The sequence below is a fragment of the Rhinoraja longicauda genome, chromosome 1, assembly GCF_053455715.1.
Source record: "Rhinoraja longicauda isolate Sanriku21f chromosome 1, sRhiLon1.1, whole genome shotgun sequence".
Classification (NCBI taxonomy): domain Eukaryota; kingdom Metazoa; phylum Chordata; class Chondrichthyes; order Rajiformes; family Arhynchobatidae; genus Rhinoraja; species Rhinoraja longicauda.
The window spans coordinates 21946373-21971661 of record NC_135953.1 but is presented as its reverse complement, the minus strand read 5'-3'; the positions used below and the strand labels follow the sequence as shown (position 1 = coordinate 21971661).

The window sequence follows — 25289 nt, the reverse complement described above, 5'->3', positions numbered from 1 at the left end:
AGAGTGAAACATAAAGCCAGAGGGAGGGACACAGGTAGAAGGCATACAGGAGAGGTGAAAGGGAAATTGGACTCTGGGAATGGGAGATGAGTGTATGAAGGAGTGAAAGGAGCAGGGTGACGGAGCAGTGAGTGGGAACTACCGTACCCCATATCCCTTTAATAATGGATGCTGTGCACTTGTGGGTAATCAGATCAAAAAGATGGGACCACTGGCAGATCAGGTATGGGAGAATGCCAAGAGATTCTACAAAGATATTTAGAGCAAAAGGGTAACTCGGGAAAGAATAGGTCCCATTAAGGTTCAATGTCGACATCTGTGTGGACCCTTAGGAGATGAGTAAGGCGTTAACTGAACATTTCTCATCTTTATTTACTGTGGAGGTCATTAAGGAAAGGAAGAGCTAGGTATTGGAACATATCCACATTACAACAGTAGAGGTACTAATGTTCTGGGGAATATCAACGCAGATAAATCTGGCCCGATTTAGAGTATCCGAGAACATTGTAGCAAGAATTAAATTGCAGAGGTCTTGGCAGATATTTGCATCCGCTTTGAGCTATGGATGAGATACTGGAAGGATGGTGGCTAATGTAGTCCCTTTATTTATGAAGGGTTGCAAGAACAAGACAGGAAACTACTGGCTGGTCATAGTCATAGAGTGATAGTGTGGAAACAGGCCCTTCAGCTCAACTCGCCCACATCAGCCAACAATGTCCCAGCTACCCTCGTCCCACTTGCCTGCGCTTGGTCGATAACTCTCGAATCCTCAGTTAAATGCCGGTGCATTTAACAGTGGTGGGAAAGTGACAGGAGGGAAATCTGAGTGACAGAATCTGCCAGTATTTGGAACAACAGGGGCTGATTAGAAAGTCAGTATGTGCATGAGAAATCTGCTCAAATTTGATTCAAGTTCTGTAAGAGGTGAAGAAAAGGATTGATGAGGTTAGCCCTTGACCAGGTCCTGCATGGTAGGCCAATCATGAAGATTAGATCACATGGTGATCAGTGCGAGCTTGGATACAAAATTGGCTTTGTGGAAGGGATGATGGCAGCGCAATGAGTGATGGTGGGAGAGCCATTTGGCACATTTGCCTTCATCAGTCATGGCAGTAAATTCAGGAGTGGGGACTCCGTTAAACCAACCATCCTAATACGCGACGGTTTTTAATTCACAAAATGCTGGAGTAACTCAGCAGGTCAGGCAGCATCTCAGGAGAGAAGGAATGGGTGACGTTTCGGGTCGAGACCCTTCTTCAGTCTGAAGAAGGGCTGAGTAACCTGCTGAGTTACTCCAGCATTTTGTGAATAAAAACCTTCGACTTGTACCAGCATCTGCAGTTATTTTCTTATACATCCTAATACGCGAGTTCAGTATTACAACTGTGCATGCCCAGCTCATGGGTCATTCGGGATAAACATTCTCGCCAGCTGAGCTACTGTGTGTGTACGGACCTGCGTGTTCATTTCAATGAGATTTATAAATACATTTATCCGTCATATGTCAGCAGTAGGCCACGGCGGCGTACTGCACAAATCCACAATTGTATCTATTTAAATTATTGACTCAATACAGCACCACCCTTGAAAACGCGAAGAATGCCTGGAATGAACCTGTCAATGATCAAATCCCTGGCATTAGCCCAAGTCACAGCCATTTAAATTCGATATTGATTTACACGAATTATAACTTGTGTGGTCAACCAATCAACCGCAAAAGGACCACATCACCCCGATTCTGGCCTTTCTCCACTGGCTCCCAGTACAGTACAGAATAATCTTCAAGCTCCTCCTATTCACATACAAAGCCGTAAACGGGCTTGCCCCACCCACCCCCATATCAAAAATCTTCTAACCCACCATTCTATCTCCAGGTCCCTCAGGTCGGCCGACTTGGGGCTACTGACTATCCCGCGGTCTAGGCTTAAGCTCAGGGGTGACCGCGCTTTTGCAGTTGTAGCTCCTAGACTGTGGAACTGCCCCCTCCATCGACTCCTTTAAGTCCAGGCTCAAAACCTATTTCTACTCCCTAGCGTTTGAGGCCCTCTGAGGGGGCGCTGTGTATGTTTGTATGCCATTGTATGTTCGTTCTTAGTACCTGAACTGATGTACAGCACTTTGGTCAACGTGGGGGGGGTTGTTTTTAAATGTGCTATACAAATAAAATTGACTTGACTAGGTTGGAAAGTTCAGATTAGATTTGAACAGGTTGGTTAAACTTTCGAGGTGGGTTGGCTTAAATAAAGATGCTGTCGTTTTAACCTCTGGGGTTGGTTCCAGTCTGTCAGGGCACACAGTTGGGAGCCGGGTCCAGGTGACCAGGTGGTGATAATTATGAGAATTTGCAGCCATTTGAACCGCAGCCAAACTAGAGGCTTCACTCAGGAGTAGGTCACAGCTCCCCAGCTGACGGGACCTGTTCTCGCTCTTTGAAGGAGGTGCCGCCCGCCCCAGCGAGTGGGCAAACACGGAACCAACCGTAATATGAGTCAGTCAGACTTTGTCGACAGTTGGGGTGGGGGATCTGGGAGAGCTGGCAATGCCGCACAGATGGAAGTTTGATAACGATCCATTAAACTTCGGCCACCTGGTCTGATCTGATCTGACAGCCCTCTCCCTAGCTCGCTGCGTGCCCGATCCTAACTCAGAACCTCCACAAAATCTTTGGGCTTCAGGTAACACCTGCACATGAGCCTCTGCTAACAAGGGCTGGCAAACTGTGCTGGTCAACGTGCACCGGGCGAGATGGCTGGGGGAAATGCACCGCAACCACCGCAAACTTGGAACAGCACAGACTCTCCACTCAATTTATCCGATACCAACGGGCAGGCATTTCGTAGTTAAATGTCTTATATCGGATTGGCGGCTCCTTCACAGGGCCAACCCTGTACTCAGTTTTCCTCAGAGATTAATCTTTACCTTAACGGTACATTCACACCGCTTGTAGGTAAAGCATCAGCCCACATCACACAGATAGTCGCTCCCTGCCGCAGGTTAAATATATTTTAACATAAATTATGAATAAAGAAAATGTTTCAAACACAAGTAATATTTTCTTATTCCAGTAGCAAACACATTAAGGATTAAATGAAAATAATAAATTCTTTAACTTTTTGAATATCTTGTAATTGCACATTAATGAACTGAACTAGAACTGGGACTGTGCAGGGTGTGAACAGCAGAACAAGAAAGGAAGCTATCCAGTTGACAGAATTCTAGATGAATTCCTTAGTAGAATGGTTAACAATTTATACAGTTTATACATCGCTGCGTTCGTTTTCTTAAAATCCCGAATGACCTTTGACAAATCCTATGATTCCTTGCGTTTATCGAGATACCGAACACACTTATTTCCTTATTGGGTTTATCCAAGTCAATCGATTGGGCTCAAGATGGTGAACAGCAGCAGGAAGTGAAGCAACCAGTGGATGAGATGATTAAGATGCTGAAGATCAGCTCAGTAAACAAAAAGAGCAGATAGACAATAACACATACACAAAATAACCATAATTTTATTATGGGCAGTTTATAATTCAGTTTATAAATGAACTTGTTTTGAAAATGTTGAAGTAACTTTTGCAAATAAATTTACCATTTTTAAATACTTCAAGTAACTGATTAAATATACACTATAAATAACAACTTCAGAACAGAGCATCAAATTCAATGCACACCAAATCAAATTAACACCTCAGGGCTACTGATGTACAGTTTAGTTTATTGCCGCATGTACAGAGTACAGTTAAAAGCTATTGTTGCGTGCTAACCAGTCAGCGAGATCAGATTGAAAGGCAGTCAAAATCTAATGATGAAGCCACAATTCCAAGGCGTCCATTGCCCACTGTCTCTCAGCACTGTATCTATGAAGGGATTACTGTGAACCTGTTTAAAGAGGAAAGAAAATCCCAATTTTTAATACATACATATTTATTTTATACATGCCCCCACAAAGACATCCTTCAACCATATTTGTGCTTAATGCATTTCTACCATTAAATACAGAATCAAATCCACCTCTCAACACAATGTGTACTTGCACACCAGATATTGCGGGGCTTCCACAGATGTCCAACTGCTGTTCTACTCATTTCTTTAAAGGGAACACCCCTTCCAGTCCTTGGGCTGTGCATCAAATTTGCCTGGACAAGTGGAATGCAAAAGTCACCCCCCAAAAAAACACAGATTCAATGCCACCTAGCTAGGCATCATACTGCAATGCTGTGATATGACCACTGGGTGGCGCCAGCAATGGCTGCCTCGCCAACAGTCTGTCCCTTCTCTGTTGTTTCTTTAGTATGTGTTAATTGCATGTTTTAGTGTTCTTTAGCTTGTTTTATGTGGGGGGTTGGGGGAAACTTTTAAAATCTCTTACCTTGATGGAGATGCAATTTTTGTTCCGTATCCTATCTCCATCCGCACTGCGACCTAACATCGAGGAGCTGGAGGCCTCTGCTGGAGCTCCAACAGCAGGAGCCTGCAGGACTATATCATTGCGGAGCTGGTGGTCCTTTTGCCAGGGATCAACCAGGGATGCGGGAGCCTGCAGAGTTTAACATAGTGGAGCTCGCGGTCTCTGGTTAGAGACCGACTTTGGGAGCTCCAAGCCACGGGAGCTTCGACTGCCCCGACGCGGGAGCTTCGATCGCCCGCGACGGATGGTTCGACTGCCCCGACCGCGGGAGAAAAATGAGGGAAGATTAGACTTTATTGCCTTCCATCAGTGAGGAATGTGGAATCCACTGTGGTGGATGTTTAGATTTAGATATACAGCGCAAACAGGCCCTTCGGCTCACCGGGTCCGCGCCGCCCAGCGATCCCCGCACACTAACACTAGGGACAATTTTTACATTTGCCCAGCCAATTAACCTACATACCTGTACGTCTTTGGAGTGTGGGAGGAAACCAAAGATCTCGGAGAAAACCCACGCAGGTCACGGGGAGAATGTACAAACTCCGTACAGACAGCGCCCGTAGTCAGGATCGAACCTGAGTTCCCCGGCGCTGCATTCGCTGTAAGGCAGCAACTCTACCGCTGCGCCACCGTGCCGTTTATGTTAACTTTTTATGGAGTTGTGTCATTGCTTTTTTTTTAGTATGGCTGTATGGTAATATGAATATCATTGTAGATTGAAAGGATGATCTGACATGAAACTAAGGTCTTTTATTGTTAAAGGTACCAATTAAGGTACAATAGAAACATAGAAAATAGGTGCAGGAGTAGGCCATTCGGCCCTTCGAGCCTGCACCGCCAGATTGATCCCTGGGATGGCGGGACTTTCATATGAAGAAAGACTAGATAGACTAGGCTTGTACTCGCTGGAATTTAGAAGACTGAGGGGGGATCTTATAGAAACATATAAAATTCTTAAGGGGTTGGAGAGGCTAGATGCGGGAAGATTGTTCCCGATGTTGGGGGAGTCCAGAACCAGGGGTCACAGCTTAAGGATAAGGGGGAAGTCTTTTAGGACCGAGATGAGAAAACATTTCTTCACACAGAGTGGTGAGTCTGTGAAATTCTCTGCCACAGAAGGTAGTTGAGGCCAGTTCATTGGCTATATTTAAGAGGGAGTTAGATGTGGCCCTTGTGGCTAAAGGGATCAGGGGGTATGGAGAGAAGGCAGGTACAGGCTACTGAGCTGGATGATCAGCCATGATCATATTGAATGGCGGTGCAGGCTCGAAGGGCCAAATGGCATACTCTTGCACCTATTTTCTATGTTTCTATTGTACCTTAATTGGTACATGTAACAATAAAAGACCTTAGTTTCATGTCAGATCATCCTTTCACTTTGTTACTCCACCTCCAGTTTAAATTCCATTTGGAATATTTTGGAGGACCAAGAACCAAGAACATAAGAACATACTCTGCACTGACGCAATGAGGTTGACAATGCGATTTTCATCCACTTCCCTCTGTATTATGATATTTCCTTTCCTTGGCACTCAGAATTTTAGTGAGTGTGTGTGTTCCATATTTTAGCATCACTCAAAGAAATCAAACAACCCTGAATGTGAACAATTTTCAAAATGAATGTAACTACATAAGGAATAAACACACACTATTTCATTACTGTACACGTAGTAACCCTTTTCTCAGTTAGTTTGAATTTAACAAAGGCTAAATTAAAAGTAGGGATATAGATTACAGAGCACATGCACTGCATAACTCGGGACGAGTGCCTTTCAAGAAAGTCACGCTAGGAGCAAGCCCCAGTACACACCAAAACTGCAGCATTTAGGGGCACTCCAGTACCTGGATGAAATACGACCCTGAAGGCAGGTTTTAGTTTTACAGTGCAGGAATCCAATGGTAGCATACACATAAGACAGAGAAATGTTGTCCAGATACAACCTAAACAAATAAAATAATCTACAGATTGTGCAGTTGGATAATTCAGCAGTTTTGAAATGCCACGCCAATAAACTTAATTGAAGATTACCGTCTACAAAAGCATACCGTGGGAACATTTGCCACAGCCCTAGTGGGGAAATAATACATCGATCTTTGCACTTTTTTTTGCATGACATTAATGCAGGGCTGGTTCATGAATCCAAGAACAGCCCTAAACACAGAACATGAGAATGCTTACGTTTTATTGAACAAAATGCAAAGCATTCTACTGACCAATTAGAAGATGGACAAGCTAGGTCCAGATTTACATTAAAATCACAGCAATGTTTGCAGCACTTTATTATCCTCTATGTTTACCGGAGAGAACATAGAGGCCCGTGAGCCACATTTACTATCTGCAGCCATTTTAAAGTGCACACTATCAAGAGAGAATACACAATTACACGACTGCATGATGCAAACTTTAACCCAGCCCACGAACCATTTAATCTTTAGTCTCTCATTATTCAGCTTAAAAATAGATCATAATTTGTCTTGTTTTTCCTTGTATTTTCCATTGGAATATTTTGCAACAGAACTGACTTTCTTACTGAACTTCACGAACCAAGATACTGGAACTTTTGCCATTTGTGCCTCAGAAAACACCCCACTAACCTTTCTCAGCAAGAACGGTACGTTGATGTAACTCATTCCCCTCATCAATTGGCCACAGCTTCAAGGAGATAATTTGTGCTTGTTTGGAAACTGAAATAGATTTTCTCCCACTGAAAAAACAGTAAGACATAACCCGGTAAGATTTTTGAAGAAACATTTATCAAATGCAAATCAGCAACTCTTCTTTTTGCAGCCCCAATCTCATTAACAAGCATGGAAGACAATCTATTCATTGACCAAAGCAACTGACCAATTAAAAGATCGGCAAGATAGGCCCAGATTTACATTAAAATTACAACATTGTTTGCAGCACTTTATTATCCTCCATGTTTACCACAGGGAACATAGAGGCCCGTGAGCCACATTTACTATCTGCAGCCATTTTAATGTGCACACTATCAAGAGAGAATACACAATTACATGACTGCATGATGCAAACTTTAACCCAGCCCACGATCCCTTTAATCTTTAGTCTCTCATTATTCATCTTAGATGTACAGTCATTTCTCTAGATTTTGCTTCTAATTTTCACTGGAATATTTTGCAACAGAACAAGCTTTGTTTCTCTATCAGAAATCCACGACAACATTCTACTTTATTTCACTCAGATGGCAAACTCCACCATTCAGAATACAGGGTCTTTTGCCATTTGGTCTGTTGTGCATCAATAAATGCCCCACTAACATTTCTCAACAAGGTACCTGTTCTGTTGTTTCAACTCTTTTGCCTTATCGATTGGCTTGAGGTTCAAGAAGACAGTTTGTGCTTGTTTGGAGTCTTGGATGGACTTTCACCTACTATAAAACAGTAAGACATAACCCAATAAGTTTCCTGTTAAGAAATATTATCAAATACAAATCGGTAAATCTTTACAGCCCCAATCACATTAACAAACCTGGAAGACAATCTATACAAAAATGGCCCGTTTTGGGTAATTCATCACTCATTGGAATCCATATGCAGTGAAAAGAGTATGTGTAATCACAATGGACTGAATGTGCTTGTTCAAGGCTGCAGTGATATGTCCTAGAATTATTCTACAATAACATGGTAGAAATATGGTCAATAGGGCCAGTTCCATGTTGCATCTCTGAACTAAACTAAATCTGAACAGCCCAAAACACCAGAAAAGAAAGAGTATGTTTCCATTTTACTGAGTGGAATAACTGACCAATTAAATGACTGACAAGCTAGACCCAGATTTACATTAAAATCACAGCATTGTTTGTAGCATCTTATTATCCTCCATGTTTACCAGAGAACATAGAGGCCCGTGAGCCACATTTACTATCTGCAGCCATTTTAAAGTGCACACTATCAAGAGAGAATACACAATTACATGACTGCATGATGCAAATTTTAACCCAGCCCACGATCCCATTAATCTTTAGTCTCTCATTATTCAGCTTAAAAATAGATCATAATTTCTCTTGTTTTTCCTTGTATTTTCCATTGGAATATTTTGCAACAGAACTGACTTTCTTACTGAACTTCACGAACCAAGATACTGGAACTTTTGCCGTATGGTCTTTAGTGCCTCAGAAAACACCTCACCAACCTTTCTCAACAAGAACGGTACGTTGATGTAACTCATTCCCCTCATCGATTGGCCACAGCTTCAAGGAGATAATTTGTGCTTGTTTGGAGACTGAAATAGATTATCACCCACTAAAAAAACAGTAAGACATGACCCACTAAGATTTTTGAAGAAATATTTATCAAATGCAAATCAGTAACTCTTCTCTTTGCAGCCCCAATCTCATTAACAAGCATGGAAGACAATCTATTCATCGACCGAAACGACTGACCAATTCAATTAAAAGATCGACAAGATAGGTCCAAATTTACATTAAAATTATAACATTGTTTGCAGCACTTTATTATCCTCCATGTTTACCATAGGGAACATAGAGGCCCGTGAGCCACATTTACTATCTGCAGCCATTTTAAAGTGCACACTATCAAGAGAGAATACACAATTACATGACTGCATGATGCTAACTTTAACCCAGCCCACGATCCAATTAATCTTTAGTCTCTCATTATTCATCTCAGATATACAGTAATTTCCCTAGTTTTTGCTTCTAATTTTCACTGGAATATTTTGCAACAGAACAAGCTTTGTTTCTCTATTAGAAACCCACTACAGTATTCTACTTTATTTCACTCAGATGGCAAACTCCACCATCCAGGATACTGGGACTTTTGCCATTTGGTCTTTTGTGCATCAATAAATGCCCCACTAACATATCTCAACAAGGTACCTGTTCTGTTGTTTCAACTTATCGATTGGCTTGAGGTTCGAGGAGACAATTTGTGCTTGTTTGGAGTCTTGGATGGACTTTCACCAACTATAAAACAGTAAGACATAACCCAATAAGTTTCCTGTTAAGAAATATTTATCAAATACAAATCAGTAACTCTTTGCAGCCCCAATCACATTGTCAAGCCTGGAAGACAATCTAATAAAAAATGGCAACGTTTTGGGTAATTAATTACTCATTGGAATTCATATGCAGTGAAAAGAGTATGTGTAATCACAATGGACTGAATGTGCTTGTTCAAGGCTGCAGTGATATGTCCTAGAATTATCCTACAATAACATGGTAGAATTATGGTATTAACTCATGTGAAATTATTAGGATTCAATAATTTTAAATCCAATTTTATCCGCAAACTTTACTATTGTAACCAACTTCAGTATTTGTTTTATCAAATGTCACCTAGACTAAGCTACATTTTGCAGGATATCCCTTCCAAAGTTTGAGGCTAGTTCACAAAGCCAAATACAGGGCGTCACAGTGGTGCAGCTGCTAGAGGTTCTGCCTCATAGCGCCAGAGACCCACGTTCAATCCCGACTTTGGGTGCCGTGTGTGCGGAGCTCGCACGTTCTCCTTGTGACAGGGTGAGTTTCCTCTAGGTGCTCTGGTTTCTTCGTACTTGCTAAAGACATGCAAGTCTGCAAGTTAAATGGCCCCTGTAAAATTACCCTATTGTGTATGAAGTGAATGAAAAAGTGGTATAATATAGAACTAATGGGAATGGGTGATCAGTGGTTGGTGTGGACTCAGTGGGCGAAAGGGCCAGTTCCATGTTGCATCACTGAACTAAACTAAATCTGAACAGCCCAAAACACCAGAAAAGAAAGAGTATGTTTCCATTTTACGGAGTGAAATGACTGACCAATTAAATGACTGACAAGCTAGACCCAGATTTACATTAAAATTACAGCATTGTTTGTAGCATCTTATTATCCTCTATGTTTACCAGAGAACATAGAGGCCCGTGAGCCACATTTACTATCTGCAGCCATTTTAAAGTGCACACTATCAAGAGAGAATGCACAATTACATGATTGCATGATGCAAACTTTAACCCAGCCCACGATCCCTTTTATCTCTCACTATTCAGTTTACAAATAGATTATCAAGTCTCTAGTTTTTGTTGTATTTACCATTAGCATATTTTGCAACTAACTTTGTTTCTCTTTTAGAAATACACAACAACATTATACTTTCTTTCACGGATGCCAAACTCCACGATGAGCAGCAGCCCTACTCAACAACCAAAAGTCTGTGGCCTCCTTTTGCTCTGGTATTTTATTTCATTCTTCATGTTTAAATTATGTTTTATTTTTAATTGTCCACTGTATATCGTGTTGTTACTTGCGAGCAAAGCACCAAGGCAAATTCCTTGTATGTATACATATTTGGCTAATAAAATTTATTCAATAAAAAAAAAAATCAATTCAATACCTGTTATGATGATTCCACTCATTTGCCTTATCGATTGGCTGGAGTTTCAGAAAAATAATTTGTGTGCTCATTTGGATTCTTGGATCGACTTTCACCTACTAAAAACACAGTAAGACATAACTCAATAAGTTTTCTATTAAGAAATATTTATCAAATGCAAATCAATAACTCTTCTCTTTGCTGCCCCAAACACACTAACAAGCCTGGAAGACAATCTATACAAAAATGTCGACGTTTTGGGTAATTAATCACTCATTCAAACCCATACGCAGTGAAACGAGTGTGTGCGACCACAATGTGCTTGTTAAAGGCAGAAAAGTTATGCCTTAGCATTACCCTACCACAACATGCTGGAAAAATTGTATTAACTCATTTTGAATTATTAGGATACAGGGGATGACACGGAAAATGCCAGTACATCGATTGAATGCCATTGGAACAAAAGCAAAAGTTCATAAGTTTAAGGAGCAGGCCATTCAGACCATCAAGTCTACTCGCCATTCAATCATGGCTGATCTATCTTTCCCTCTCAACCCCATTCTCATGCCTTCTCGCCATAACCCCATTGACACACTAATCAAGAATCTGTCAATCTCCACCTTAAAACACTGAAACTACATATTTAACACTTCAAAAAACAAAATTCAACTAGCACAAAACAGGTAAAACAGTGTCAATAGACAATAGGTGCAGGAGGAGGCCATTCAGCCCTTCGAGCCAGCACCGCCATTCAATGTGATCATGGCTGATCATTCTCAATCAGTACCCCGTTCCTGCCTTCTCCCCATACCCCCTGACTCCGCTATCCTTAAGAGCTCTATCTAGCTCTCTCTTGAATGCATTCAGAGAATTGGCCTCCACTGCCTTCTGAGGTAGAGAATTCCACAGATTCACAACTCTCTGACTGAAAAAGTTTTTCTTCATCTCAGTTCTAAATGGCCTACCCCTTATTCTGAAACTGTGGCCCCTGGTTCTGGACTCCCCCCCCCCCCCAAGTTTCTCTCTGTAGAACTCGTGGAATTGCAGATGTTGTTTTATAACGAAAAGGGACACCGTCAACGTGCTGGATGGAGTAACTAGCGGGTCAGGAAGCATCTCTGGAAAACCTGGATAGGTGAAGTTTCGGGTCGGGATCGGTAACGCCAAACGTTCTCCAGAGACGCTGCCCGACCCGTTGAGTCGGTGTAAACCAGCATCTGCGGCTGCTACCCAGTGGAGGACATCTCGCCGCCATGTTTGGCCGGCCACGCCATGACCGCACCCTTGCCTTGGTGGTGCTGCCGTTATATCCCCCCTCATCGCCATCGCCGCCGTCGGATGATGAGGAATAACGGCGGGATAGAGTCTGCTCCAACTCCCTCCGATGAGACTTGGTTGCACCCACTCACCATGTCTGCGGATGCCGAGGGATTGTACCCGTCCACGGTCCGGCGCGGAGGAGGGCAGCGGCCGCCATGGTGATGGCAGCGACAGGGCGCTGGCGTGAGGACGTCGCCGGACGTGCGCGCCCACCGGCGCCTGGGGCGCGCACGCAGTGCAGTCGACGCACACGGTGGTTCAATGGGCTGTCAAAGGGAAGGTGGTCAGGCTGTGTGACCTTGGTCAGGTGGTCAGGCTGTGTGATAGGATGGTGGTCAGGCTGTGTGACCTTGGGCAGGTGGTCAGGCTGTGTGATCTTGAGAAGGTGGTTAGGCTGTGTGTCCTTGGGAAAAAGGTCAGGCTGTGTGATCTTAGGAAGGTCAGGCTGTATGACCTGGGTGGGTGGTCAGGCTGTGTGATCTTAGGAAGGTGGTCAGGCTGTGTGTCCTTGGGGAAAAAGGTCAAGCTGTGTGATCTAGGGAAAAAGGTCAGGCTGTGTGATCTTGAGAAAGAGGTCAGAATGTGTGACCTTGGGAGAGGTCAGGCTGTGTGACCTTCTTGGCATCTTATCGGTAAACATAGAAAATAGGTGCAGGAGTAGGCAATTCGGCCCTTCGAGCCAGCACCGCCATTCACTATGATCATGGTTGATCATCCAAAATCAGTATCCCGTTCCTGCTCTTTCCCCATAATCCCTTAATTCCGTTAGCTCTAAGAACAGTCGGATGACCTCGGGGCCACCCGGGAAAACGAGAAAACAGGTACACCCTCTTGGGAGCCGGACATGACAAGATTGAATGGTAGCCAGGGCTGTGATTCCAACCCTGGTGCCGAGGCTCAACGGGGAAGAGTGACGTCAGGCTGAGCCATAGTGGTGGGACACTCCATCGTCAGAGGTGCGTATAGGAGATTCTGCGGCAGCAGGTGAGACTCCAGGATGGTGTGTTGCCTCCCTGGTGCCAGGGTCCAAGACGTCTCAGAGCGGCTGCAAGGCATCCTCAAAAGTGAGGGGGAGCAGCCGGAGGTTGTTGTGTAGATTGGCACAATAGATCGCAAGAGGAAGGAGGTTCTGCAACAAGAATTTACGGAATTGGGTAGAAGACCGAAAAGCAGGACCTGCAGGGTAGTGATCTCAGGATTGCTTCCAGTACCTCATGCTAATGAAGGTCAAAATAGGAAGATAGGGGAAGTGAATGTGTGGTTGAAGAGTTGGTGCAGGGGGCAGGGATTCAGATTTCTGGATAATCGGGATCTCTTCCGGGGCAGGGGTGACCTGTAGAAAAGGAACGGGTTGCACCTAAACTGGAGGGGGACCAACATCCTAGTGAGAAGGTTTGCTAATGCTACACGGGAGGGTTTAAACGTGATTGGCAGGGGGGTAGGATCTTGTGCAGGACAGAGGCACGTGAGAGGCTAGCATTTGGCATGGAGGGTGGTGTGGGAAAGGTTAGTGGACAGAATAGGCAGGTGAAAGGAGGAGAGCGAGGAAGGAGGGTTGGTTTAAACTGCACGTATTTAAATGCAAGGGGCCTGATGGGTAAGGCAGACGAGCTTAGGGCATGGATAGGTACAAGTGACTGGGACGTTGTAGCAATGACTGAAACCTGGTTAAGGGAGGGGCAGGACTGGCAGCTCAATGTTCTGGGGAAAATCGTAGCGTGAAGGGTTCGGATGGGGTGCAATTCCTCAAAAGTGTTCAGGAGAGTTTTCTTAAGCAATATGTGGAGGCTCCCACATGTGAGAGGGCAACACTGGATCAAGTATTGGGAAATTGGGAAGAGTAACTTAATGAAGTGTGTGTGGAGGAGCCTTTTGGGACCAGTGACCACAGTTCGATTAGGTTTAAGTTAATCACGGACAGGGATGGAGAGGGTCCATGTGTTAAAATGCTCAATTGGGGTAAGGCCAAATTTGAGGGTATGAGAGAAGGTCTCGCTCAAGTTGCCAGACCAGGTTATAAGAGGGGAAAGGAACCGGCCAAATGGGATGTTTTTAAAAAGTGTACTGAAGGATGTGTAAGTCCCCGTTAGAGTGAAGGGCAAAGCAGTCAAACGCAAGGAAGCTTGGATGACGAGGCAAATTGAGACGTTAGTCAAAAACAAGAAGGATGCATGGGACAGGTATAGGCAGCTGGGATCAAGTGCATCCCTGGAGGAGTTTTGGGAATTAAGGAGTAAACTAAAAAAGGAAATCAGAAGGGCAAAAAATGGCCAGGAGATAGCTCTGGCGGGTAGCATTAAGGACAATCCCAAAAGATTTTATAAATACATAAGGGGGAAAAGGGTAACTAGAGAGAGAGTGGGACCCCTCAGGAATCAAAGTGGTCACCTCTGTGTGGAGCCACAGGAGATGGGCAGGGTCCTAAATGAATATTTCTCCTCTGTATTTACCGAGGAGAAAGACAGTAGCACGGAGGAAATTTGAGCAATCACTGGAAGTGTCTTGAGAGCAGTCAGGGTTACTGAAGGGACTATCGTGTATGAAGGTAGACAAATCTCCAGGCAGGAGTATGAAGGCCGTCTAAATCTCCATTTAGACTGCAGAGATACAGCGCGGAAACAGGCCCTTCAGCCTGTGAATCCATGCCGACCAGTGATCATCCCATACACTAACACTATCCTACATTCTAGGGACAATTTACAATTTTACTGAAGCCAATTAACCTACAAGCCTGTACATCTTTGGAGTGTGGGAGGAAACAGGAGCACAAGGAGAAAGCCTATGCGGTCACAAGGGGAACATACAAACTCCGTATCGATAGCACCCGTAGTCAGGATCGAATCTGGGTCTCTGGCGCTGTAAGGCAGTAACTCTACCGCTGCGCCACCGTGCTGCCCACATTCCTCTGTATAGGTTCTCATTTTCAAAGTGCTCTCGTTCACTCATTGACCAGGTAACTCCATTTACAACTTATCCCCATGGTCACTCCAGTTTTACCCTATCCGAGTATCGCCTCTCTTCCTGCAGCCTAACAAGCTGCCTTTGTCTTCTTCCTAATTCGGCAATGCCACACTGGTTTTTTACATTCTGACGATTTTACCTAAATTCTTTACTTATGCCTGGAATGGCTTTCAAATAATTTTATTTTTTATACTCATTTTGAGTAAGAAAAAATCCAATGCTCTTATCCTATTGAATTCCTTTATAGTTCAGATCTATCTGTTTTTATGGGGGGAAGCAGCCGTCACATGAAGAAGGGCTGGTCTGTCAGTCTGATGAAGCGTCACCCATTCCTTCTCTCCCGAGATGCTGCCTGACCCGCTGAGTTACTCCAGCATTTTGTGTCTACCTTCGATTTAAACCAGCATCTGTAGTTTTTTTCCCTACACATGAAGAAGGGTCCTGATCAGAAACACATTTAACAAACAAGGTCTGTGTTTATTGCAAATCGTAAATTCCACACAGGATGTGATTTGCTTGGGCATTTCAGAAGGCAGTTAAACATCAAATGCATTGGAATGTTTATCTACACTAACATTATTTAGCAAGGTCAGTATTAGTTATCACCCAATCATTGCTTCTGGAATTGCTGTGACTACATGTGTGGACAACAACTTTACGTACTTCGATAAGGGAGCTGGAAAATGAAACGGCTTTCCTTTCAGGCTGCACAGACTGGAAGTATTTAAGTGTGCAGTATAAAGGCAGAAATACTCTAATTGTTCAATACAAAATTAAATAAAATTGATGTGATTTGGACCTAACCTCATTCAATGTTCAGCTTGCTTCTCCATTATCTCCATGATGAGATCAGACAGTGTACAAGCAGGCCCTTCAGCCCAACTTACCCATGCCGACCAACACGCGCATTAAGGATAAATTTGAACCTGACCAAGTATATCTTTGGACCTTGTGGGAAGCTAGGGTAGAAATTTCAGAGGTCTTTGCAAAGACATATGCATTAACTTTAACCACTGGTTAAGACCCAGATGACTAGAGGGTGGCTAATGTCCGATTATTTAAGAAGGGCAGCAAGGATAAGTCAGTGAACTACAGGCTGGTGAGGTTGACGTCAGTAGTGGAACATTGCTGGAGAGGATTCTTAGGTGCATGATCCACCAGCATTTGGCAAAGCATGTCTGATTAGCATAGTCAGCACAGCTTTGTGAAGAGATCACCAAGAGCATTGATGAGGGCAGGACAGTGAACATTGTCTTTCTGGACTTGTAGTGTCAGGGTTCAACAGACATTTTCAGCTAAAATGTAAAATGGAGTTATCAGCTAAATTAACAGCACTGCATTCTATGCCCTTCGAGAACAAGATTCAAACACACTGTTTCCCAGACAAGTGGGAGACGACCTTGCATCTGTCCATGCCTTTCTCAGGCCATTCTTTGGGAAAGCGAAGCGTTGGCGAACACAACACAACAGCAATAGTTGGGCAGACCATCCAACTAGTAGCGCAGAAACGTTGCAGACAAGGGGGGCTCATGATTGGCTCGGGGAGGGGGCAGTGGCGCGGTCTGCTCTGATAAGAAATGCCATAAAGGATGGTGTCGGGCGCCCTTTCAAACGATAGAGCCCCAGCCTTGGGCTGTGTCGCGAATGGTGCCAGGTGATCAAGAACAGGAACATCCTGCGGCATGCTCTGCTGTGCTTGCGAGTGCGTATGGGGATACGTGAGTGTACGTAGAAACATCCTGCGGCGTGCTCTGCTGTGTACTCGGGGTTTGCGAGTGCGAACGGGTATATACGGCGATACGTGAGTGTATGTGCCTTATTTGGTAGTGTAATAAATTACTTAGGGAATCAAATTCTGTTGTCTGAATCAGGTGATTTATCAAACACAACACAACTTAAGTAAGACTTTTCACAGAGTTCTACATGGTAGGCTAGTCTGGAAGAATAGATCCAAGGTGAGCTAGCCAGTTGGATTTAAAGTTTTCTTTGTGGAAGGAGTCAACGGATTGTTTTTCCTGATTGGAGGCATGTGCCCAGTGGAGTGCCAGACGTGCTTGGTCCACTGTTGTTTGTTGTATCCATTAACAACATGGATGCCAATGTAGTTAACATTGTCATAAATATGCCGGTGACGTCAAAATGTTGGTATTGTGAATGATGAGGAAGGATATAGGTTCAGTAGGTTCTAAACTATTTAGGAAGATGGGCTAAAGAATTAGGTGGGCACTTTGATATGTCAAATTAGGGCAGGACTTGCACAGTAAATGATAGCTGTTGTTATATTGTTTATACAGAGCAAGGTAACCTGATGATTTAGAGAAGCATACATAATTGTTGTATATTACTTGGCTGGAAATGATTGACCTAAATAAATCTGATTGTAATTATCTGGATGTTCACATGCATTGAAATAAAGTAGCTCAATGAATCGAATCGCATCTTACCACATTTTTGGTTCACTTTCAAAAGGATTAGTGGCAGGAATGAAGGAATCTGTGATGAATTACTTTCATGCTTCTCTCTCTCTCTCTCTCTCTCTGCCTACATCTGTCTCGGCACAAGGAACTACATACTGTTAGCTCTCACGTTTCTGGGGCCATTTTGTATGATTCAAGTACAACGTTGTTAAAAATGTAGTCTTAGCTTGGCCATAACGACCGATTGTGCAGGCAGCAGCACTGGGTCGGAGTTGCAGGGTCGGCCTGGCCAGGTGATTTTGTTGGTGTCCTTCACTGCTGTTCCGGCACTCCGATCCACTGCACGCTCAGCCCCTTGGAGCCCCGTCTGATTCATTCGAGTACCAGGCTGCTGCAGGCCCATCAGTGCCCCACTCCGTCGATATCTTGATCCTGACACGTCAACCCATAAACACAATGTCTCTTCACCGTTGCAGCCACCGTTCAGCCTCCCACAGCTGACCTCAGAGCATCCAGAGCGTCTTTGAAGGCACAGAAGGTAAGACCCCAGTCCACTCACCAGCACTGTTTTTTTTCCTGCATACTCCGTCGCTGCCAACAACCCTTCCCCCGTCCCTCGTCCCCATCCACCTATAGCCTTTCCTCCGGCTTCACACTTCGCACCCCTTTACTCGTTATCTCATCTCGCAGCCTTTTGTCTTCCCATCTCTGTCTACGCATCTGCCAATCAAACCTCCTCACCTGTACCCACCTGTCACTTGCCGGGCTTCATCCCACCCACCTCCCTTACAGCTTTCTACCCCCTACTACAATCAGTCTGAAGAGGGTCTCAACTTGAAACATAGCCTATCCATGTCCTCCAGACTTGGACACAAAATGCTGGAGTATCTCAGGCAACATTTCTGGAGAAGAAAAATGGGTGATGTTTAGGGTCAGATCAGAACTCTGCTTCAGAGATGTCCCACTGTTACTCCAACGGGACCCCACTACTGGCCACATCTTCCGATCCCCTCCCCTTTCTGCATTCCGCAGAGACCGTTCCCTCCGTAACTCCCTGGTCCACTCGTCCCTACCTACCCAAACCACCCCATCCCCGGGCACTTTCCGCTGCAACTGCAGGAGATGCAACACCTGTCCCTTTACCTCCCCCCTTAACTCCATCCCAGGACCCAAACAGTCTTTCCAGGTGAGACAGAGGTTCACCTGCACCTCCTCCAACCTCATCTATTGTATCCGCTGCTCTAGATGTCAACTTCTTTACATCGGCGAAACCAAACGCAGGCTCAGCGATCGTTTCGCTCAACACCTTCGCTCAGTTCGCCTTAACCAACCTTATCTCCCGGTGGCTGAGCACTTCAACTTCCCCTCCCACTCCCAGTCTCCTCCAGTGCCATAGTGAGGCCCACCGGAAATTGGAGGAACAGCACCTCATATTTCGCTTGGGCAGCTTGCAGCCCAGCGGTATGAACATTGACTTCTCCAACTTTAGATAGTTCCTCTGTCCCTCTCTTCCCCTCCCCTTCCCAGTTCTCCCTCTATCTTCCTGTCTCCACCTATATCCTTCCTTTGTCCCGCCCCCCGGACATCCGTCTGAAGAAGGGTCTCGACCCGAAACGTCACCCATTCCTCTCTCCTGAGATGCTGCCTGACCTACCGAGTTACTCCAGCATTTTGTGAATAAATCCCACTGGTACTCTAGCATTTTATGTCTTTTTCCTGCCTCGTCCCTGTTTATTTTACTCTATTTCTGCTTTTTCTTTCTCTACTTATATTTTTGCTGCTCTCTTTCTCATGCATGTAAAAGTAGAAAACGAACACACGGTAGACCAACAGCTCCCACAGGAATAGCTCTGACAGTTGAAAACAAATATTTGTGAGTGTTGTGCCTTACCAGTAGTATATCTAATGTCTCTTCAATTGAACGGGAAACAAGCATGAAACAAGAAACGGCTGAGAAGGAAATCTAAATCTAATTTCTGAGCTACTTCCAAGGGCTAATCATCTTGTTAAGGGACTGGATAGGCTGGGTCAGAACAGCCAATAGGTTTTTACAATTTGAACACTTCCCAGTCATTTTCTAAATTCAGGTTTTTATTTTGATTAATTGGTTTTTCTTCATTGCTTCTCCACCCGTCTCCATTAGACATCCCATTTTCAAAAATTCATAAATGATAGGAGCATAATTAGGCTATTCGGTCCTTATGTGATACATTTTTCTCGTTCCAATTTGACACCAGGATTCCTTAGCCCACACACTCCATCTTCTCAGAAAGCCCGGCAATTAATGCCTCAGAAACAGTCAGTCACTTATAGAATTATGCAGCACAGAAATAAGGTCGTTGGCCTACCGTGTCCACATTGACCATCAAGTACCCATCTGTGCTAATCACACTTACCACCAACATGTTTTCCCAGTTATAATTACTAGGGTGGAAGACCTAGATAGAGTGAATGTGGAGAGAATGCTCCCAGTAGTGGGAGAGTCTAGGACCAGAGGGTACAGCCTCAGAATAAATGGACGGACCTTTAGAATGGAGTTGAGGAGGAGTTTCTTTAGCCAGAGGGTGGTGAATGTGTGAAATTCATCACCACAGACGGCTGTGGAGGCTGTTATTGGGTATTTTTAAAGCGGAGATTGATAGGTTCTTGATTAGTAAGAGTGTCAATGGTTACAGGGAGAAGGCAGAAAAATGGTGTTGACAGGGAAAAAAAATCAGCCATAATTGAATGGCAGAGCAGACTCAAAGGGCCAAATGGCCCAATTCTGCTCTTATGTCTGATGCTCTTAGTACTGCTGCCTCACAGGGTTCAGCAACCCAGCTAGATCTTGACCTCTGCATGGGTTTCCCCCAGGTTGCACAAGTTTCATTCCACATCCCGAAGATGTTCTGTTACAGATAGTATTGTGGCCCATTGGCACTGAGGGACTGATGCATTGGCTACTAGATTTTGAGATGAATGCCTGGAGATAGTCGCTTTACTGGTAATATTACCAATTATACATCTCAATTGCTGATATCTGCTTGAGATGTTAATGGCCTCCATTACGCTTGCCTTTTTCCCATTATACCTTTCTGACCACCCTCCGTTTTGCTTTCTCTCTTTTGCTCTCCCTTCCACATCTGTATATCCTGGCTTTAAATGTCTTTCCCAGTGTCATTTCCTGTTGTCTGCAGGCATGCAGTTTCCTCATCTTATGGCAGGAAATTGCTTAAAACCCAGTGATATGAATATTGTTTTCTCTAACTTCAAGTAATCCTTGCTTTCCCTCTCCCTCCCCCACCCTAGTTCTCCCATTAGTTTCACTGTCCTGATTATTTTTACTATTTGTATGCCTCGTTGTCATCTCAGTCAACCATTAACCAAATTTTACATTTCCGTGATCAATCATCTGCTTTGATCAGTTCTTTTCACACCTTACATGCTCTTTGTATCCTTCCATATCTCTAGTTTCCCTCTTCCCTGACTCTCAGAGTGAAGAAGGGTCTCCACTCGAAACATCACCCATTTCTTCTCTCCAGAGATGCTGCCTGTCCAGCTGAGTTACACCAGCATTTTGTGTCTATCTTCGGTAGAAACCAGCATCTGCAGTTCCTTCCTACACAATTGCTTTTCAGAGATAGTTTAGGATTACCTTATAAGCAGAGAGAAGGAAAGAATCTGCTAATGAATTCAGGCTGACAACACTTGCCCCTGAGCATGTGGGCAAGGAGAAGCCATGAATTCATATACGATACAATACGATACGATGTTCGAAATACATGAAACATGAAATTAAAGTGACGAGTGGTAAGGATTTGGGGATGTGCAAAGATTGAGGAGGTGAGAAGGGGGGGGGGGGGGTCAGTCTCAGTCTCATTCTACCCCACGACAGAAGGGGGAGGAGTTGTAAAGTTTGATAGCCACAGGGTAGAAGGATCTCCTGTGGCGTTCTGTCCTGCATCTGCTCCTCCGATTGACCAGTGTGTTATGGAAGGGGTGAGCTGTATTGTCCAGGATGGTCGGCAGTTTGGGGAGCATCCTCCCCTCCAGGACCACCAACCATGAATCCAACACCGCCCCCAGGACGGAGCCAGCCTTCCTGATGAATTTGTTGATCCTATTGGTGTCTGCAGCCTTTGCCCTGCTGCCCCAGCACACGACAGCGAAGAAGATGGCACTGGCTACTATCGATTGGTAGAACATCTGCAGCATCTCAATGCTGACGTTGAAGGAGCGGAGCGTTCTCAAAACGTACAGGCGGCTCTGTTCCTTCTTGTACAGGGCCTCAGTGCTCCTGGAAAATATATTTAGTATATATATTGGTAAAGAAAATACCGTTCGGCTTTAAACTCTTCCTGGCTTGCTGATTTTCGGATAGTAAATGAGTGAAGATTGTGTTGAACAATAGTTGATGAAAAGTTATGGGAAATCCATTGACCATTTCATAATCTACAGATTGTTACAGCCACTGTCACCGTTACTTTACACTGATTTCCAGATTGTTATTTGAATTGATGCGGTATAGAACAATGAGATTCTAGCTGCATCATCTTGTGAAAATGAGGGATAATTGTTGGCCAACACAGCTACAACAATAACGTGTTTATCTAGTGCCTTTCACGCAACAAAGCATCCCATGGTGCTTCATGGGCTCTATAAGGCGCTGGTCAGGCCGCATTCGGAATATTGTGAGCAGTTTTAGGTACCATATATCTGAGGAAGGATGTGCTGGCTCTAGAGAGAGTCCAGAGGAGATTTACAAGAATGAGTCCAGGAATGATTAGTTAACCTATGTTGGCACTGGGCCTGTACTCGCTGGAGTTTAGAAGAATGAGGGGGGACCTCATTGAAACATAAAGAATAGTGAAAGGCTTGGATAGAGTGGATGTGGAGAGGATGTTTCCACTAGTGGGAGAGTCTAGGACTAGAAGTCATACCCTCAGAATTAAAGGACTTTCTTTTAGGAAGGAGATGAGGAGAAATATCTTTAGTCAGAGGGTGGTGAATCTGTGGAATTCTTTGCCATAGAAGGCTGTGGAGGCCAAGTCAGTGGATATTTTTAAGGCATAGGTAGATGCTTGATTAGTACAGGTGTCAGAGGTAATGGGGAAAAGGCAAGAGAATGGGTTTAGGAGGGAGAGATAGATCAGCCATGATTGAATGACTAAGTAGATTTGATGGCCCAAATGGCCTAATTCTGCTCCTATTCCTTATGACAGGGATATTATTAAACATAGACTGACATTGTCACAAAGCCATATCAGGATAGAAGACCAAAAGGCTGGCCGAAGAGGCAGGCTTTAAAAAGCATCTTAGAATCAGAATGAATTAGAGAAGGTACAGGGAGTGAATTCCAGAGCTTGGAATTTGGCAGCAGAAGGAATGGCTGTCAGTAGAAGAACATTTAAACTGTGCGTGGTTATGGCAGAACTGGAGGACCATTACTACCTCAGAGAATTATAAAGGTTGGTGATGCAGGGATATGGGTAGTTGAGGCCAAGAGGGGATTTTAAACCAAGGGTGATTATAAGATCAAAGTATTGTGTAACAGAGAGCCAATATGAGTCTGCAAGCATAGAAGGCATTTGTGAAAAGGATGGTGTTCACTGAGACAGGCACAGCAGAGTTTGGATGTGTTTAAGTCGAAGGAAATGGAACGAGGGAGGCTAGCCAGAAGTGTGCTGGTACAATGCAGCCCAGAGGTATATTCTTGTTTGAATATTATGACAATACATTTTGCCCAAGAGGACAGATGGGTCGACACTTAACATCTAGGGGGAGTTGAAGTGCTCAGCCACCGGGAGATCAGGTTGCAAATAGTCTTTCCAGGTGAGGCAGAAGTTCACCTGCACCGCTTCCCACCTCATCTATTGTATCCACTGCTCTAGATGTCAACTTCTCTACATCAGCGAGACCAAACGCAGGCTCGGCGATCGTTTGGCTCAACACCTTTGCTCAGTCCGCCTTAACCAACCTGATCTCCCGGTGGCTGAGCACTTCAACTCCCCCTCCTACTCCCAGTCTGACCTTTCTGTCATGAGCCTCCTCCAGGGACATAGTGAGGCCCACCGCAAGTTGGAGGAACAGCACCTCATATTTCGCTTGGGCAGTTTGCTGCCCAGCGGTATGAACATTGACTTCTCTAACTTTAGATAGTTCCTCTGTCCCTCTCTTCCCCTCCCCCTTCCCAGTTCTCCCTCTATCTTCCTGTCTCCACCTTTATCCTTTCTTTGTCCCTCCCCCCCTGACATCAGTCTGAAGAAGGGTCTTGACCCGAAACATCACCCATTCCTTCTCTCCAGAGATGCTGCCTGACCTGTTGAGTTACTCCAGCATTTTGTGATACTCCATTGAATTTGGCGTGTTTAGAGGGATATGGGCCAAACACAGGTAAATGACACTGGTTTCGAGGAGACATCTTGACCAGGACGGATGAGTTGGACCAAAGTTCTTGTTTCCATTCTCTATGACATTGAAACAGAGAGTTAAAGGTCACAAGTGTTTAATTGTCATATTTACTGAAACAGAACAATGAAATCCCTACTTGCAGCAGCACAATAGGTTTGTAAACTCTCAATTCTCAAGAGTTTACATTGACTTCATCCTACTGGCAATGCACTATTCCATTGATAGTCAGCCTCCAGGTTGTGCAGGATTGACCATACGGGTTTTGAGTTCCATTTTTGCAACACAAGGTCTCCCATTGTGCAGAAGGGTCTCGACCCGAAACGTCACCCATTCCTCCTCTCCAGAGATGCTGCCTGTCCTGCTCAGTTACTCCAGGTTTTTGTGTCTATCTCCCATTGCAACTGCTCTGCTGAACATGTCAGTGCATTTTGTCACAAACCTCCAGATTCAGGAACAGCTTCTTCCCAACAACCATCAAGCTATTGAACACTACTAACTGAACTTGGTTGCACTAGGGACTTCAGACTTTTGTTTTATTTTGCACTAATATTGGATTTTTTTACATCTATAGAACTTTTTTTTGTTTGTTTATTATGTTATCTATAGAACACTGTTTCCAGACCTGTTATGTCGCTGCAAGTAAGAATTTCATTGTTCTGCTTTGGTACATATGACAAATAAACACTTTTGACTCTTGACTATGACAGAATCTAACACAGTTTATTATCCCATACCATCGTTCAACCATAACATTATAGAATCCTACAGCACAGAAACATGCATTTTGGCTTATCTGATCCAGGATGACTGTGAAGCCTATTTAAGCTCGATCCTCTTACCTGCATTAGTCCTGTTTCCTCGGTGCCTTCCCGACCTGTCCAAATATACTTTCAATGTTGTATGGTGAGGCTAAATGTTCCGCCTGCACAGTGAAGTAATAATTTGTCCAAATGATTCATGGACTATCAAATGACAATGTTTCTGCTAATGTACTGAACTCATGGTCCACCTCAGGATTATCCTCAGTAGAAACAGTAATGTGTCACCAGTAGAGGACATGGTTGAGCCTGATGCAATCCAACTTGGAAGGACAGGTGGAGGAAAGGACAAGCAGCCGCAAAGATGGCACAAGTGACAAAGTCGGAAGAGGTTGGTTCAGATGGGGAAAATCCTGAGTTACTCCAATCGTCATGCCATGGAAGATTGTCAAAATGGACATTGGAGGAGACTGTGGAGGTGTAGAGGTGAAAATGCCAAAAGGTTCAAGTTATCAATTGTTACAATACAATACAATACAATATATCTTTATTGTCATTGTACAGGGGTATAACGAGATTGGGAATGCGCCTCCCATACGATGCAATAATTTAATTAGCTAGTCAGTATTAATTTAAACAACCCAATGAAACAAATTGTAACAGTTTTAAAACAGAATAAAGTGCAAGTAGATCTGGGCCGGA

At 44.2% G+C, this 25289-nt stretch overlaps 1 protein-coding gene, 1 long non-coding RNA gene and 5 other non-coding genes across 7 annotated transcripts in view; 1 reads left to right on the top strand and 6 right to left on the bottom strand.

Annotated features, from left to right (window-relative positions):
• Positions 1-3501: 3501 nt before the first annotated feature.
• On the bottom strand, positions 3502-12286 carry LOC144598837 (uncharacterized). Its single transcript, XR_013547903.1, has 7 exons — positions 12151-12286; positions 10763-10860; positions 9271-9357; positions 8565-8674; positions 7708-7803; positions 7007-7116; positions 3502-3882 (listed from the first exon to the last, which is right to left on the bottom strand). It is a non-coding gene; the product is annotated as an uncharacterized LOC144598837 (long non-coding RNA).
• Positions 6674-6804, bottom strand: LOC144601292 (small nucleolar RNA SNORA5). The gene has a single exon (XR_013548285.1). It is a non-coding gene; the product is annotated as a small nucleolar RNA SNORA5 (small nucleolar RNA).
• LOC144601305 (small nucleolar RNA SNORA5) lies at positions 7305-7435 on the bottom strand. The gene has a single exon (XR_013548287.1). It is a non-coding gene; the product is annotated as a small nucleolar RNA SNORA5 (small nucleolar RNA).
• Positions 8226-8354, bottom strand: LOC144601288 (small nucleolar RNA SNORA5). The gene has a single exon (XR_013548284.1). It is a non-coding gene; the product is annotated as a small nucleolar RNA SNORA5 (small nucleolar RNA).
• Positions 8868-8998, bottom strand: LOC144601315 (small nucleolar RNA SNORA5). The gene has a single exon (XR_013548289.1). It is a non-coding gene; the product is annotated as a small nucleolar RNA SNORA5 (small nucleolar RNA).
• LOC144601298 (small nucleolar RNA SNORA5) lies at positions 10239-10367 on the bottom strand. The gene has a single exon (XR_013548286.1). It is a non-coding gene; the product is annotated as a small nucleolar RNA SNORA5 (small nucleolar RNA).
• A 5623-nt stretch (positions 12287-17909) lies between the features above and the next one.
• The window catches only part of st8sia5 (ST8 alpha-N-acetyl-neuraminide alpha-2,8-sialyltransferase 5), a 44740-nt gene continuing 37360 nt past the window's right edge, over positions 17910-25289 (top strand). Inside the window, exon 1 of the mRNA XM_078417600.1 lies at positions 17910-17977. The gene's annotated coding sequence lies outside the window, so the exon portion shown is untranslated. The remainder of the gene's footprint in view (positions 17978-25289) is intronic.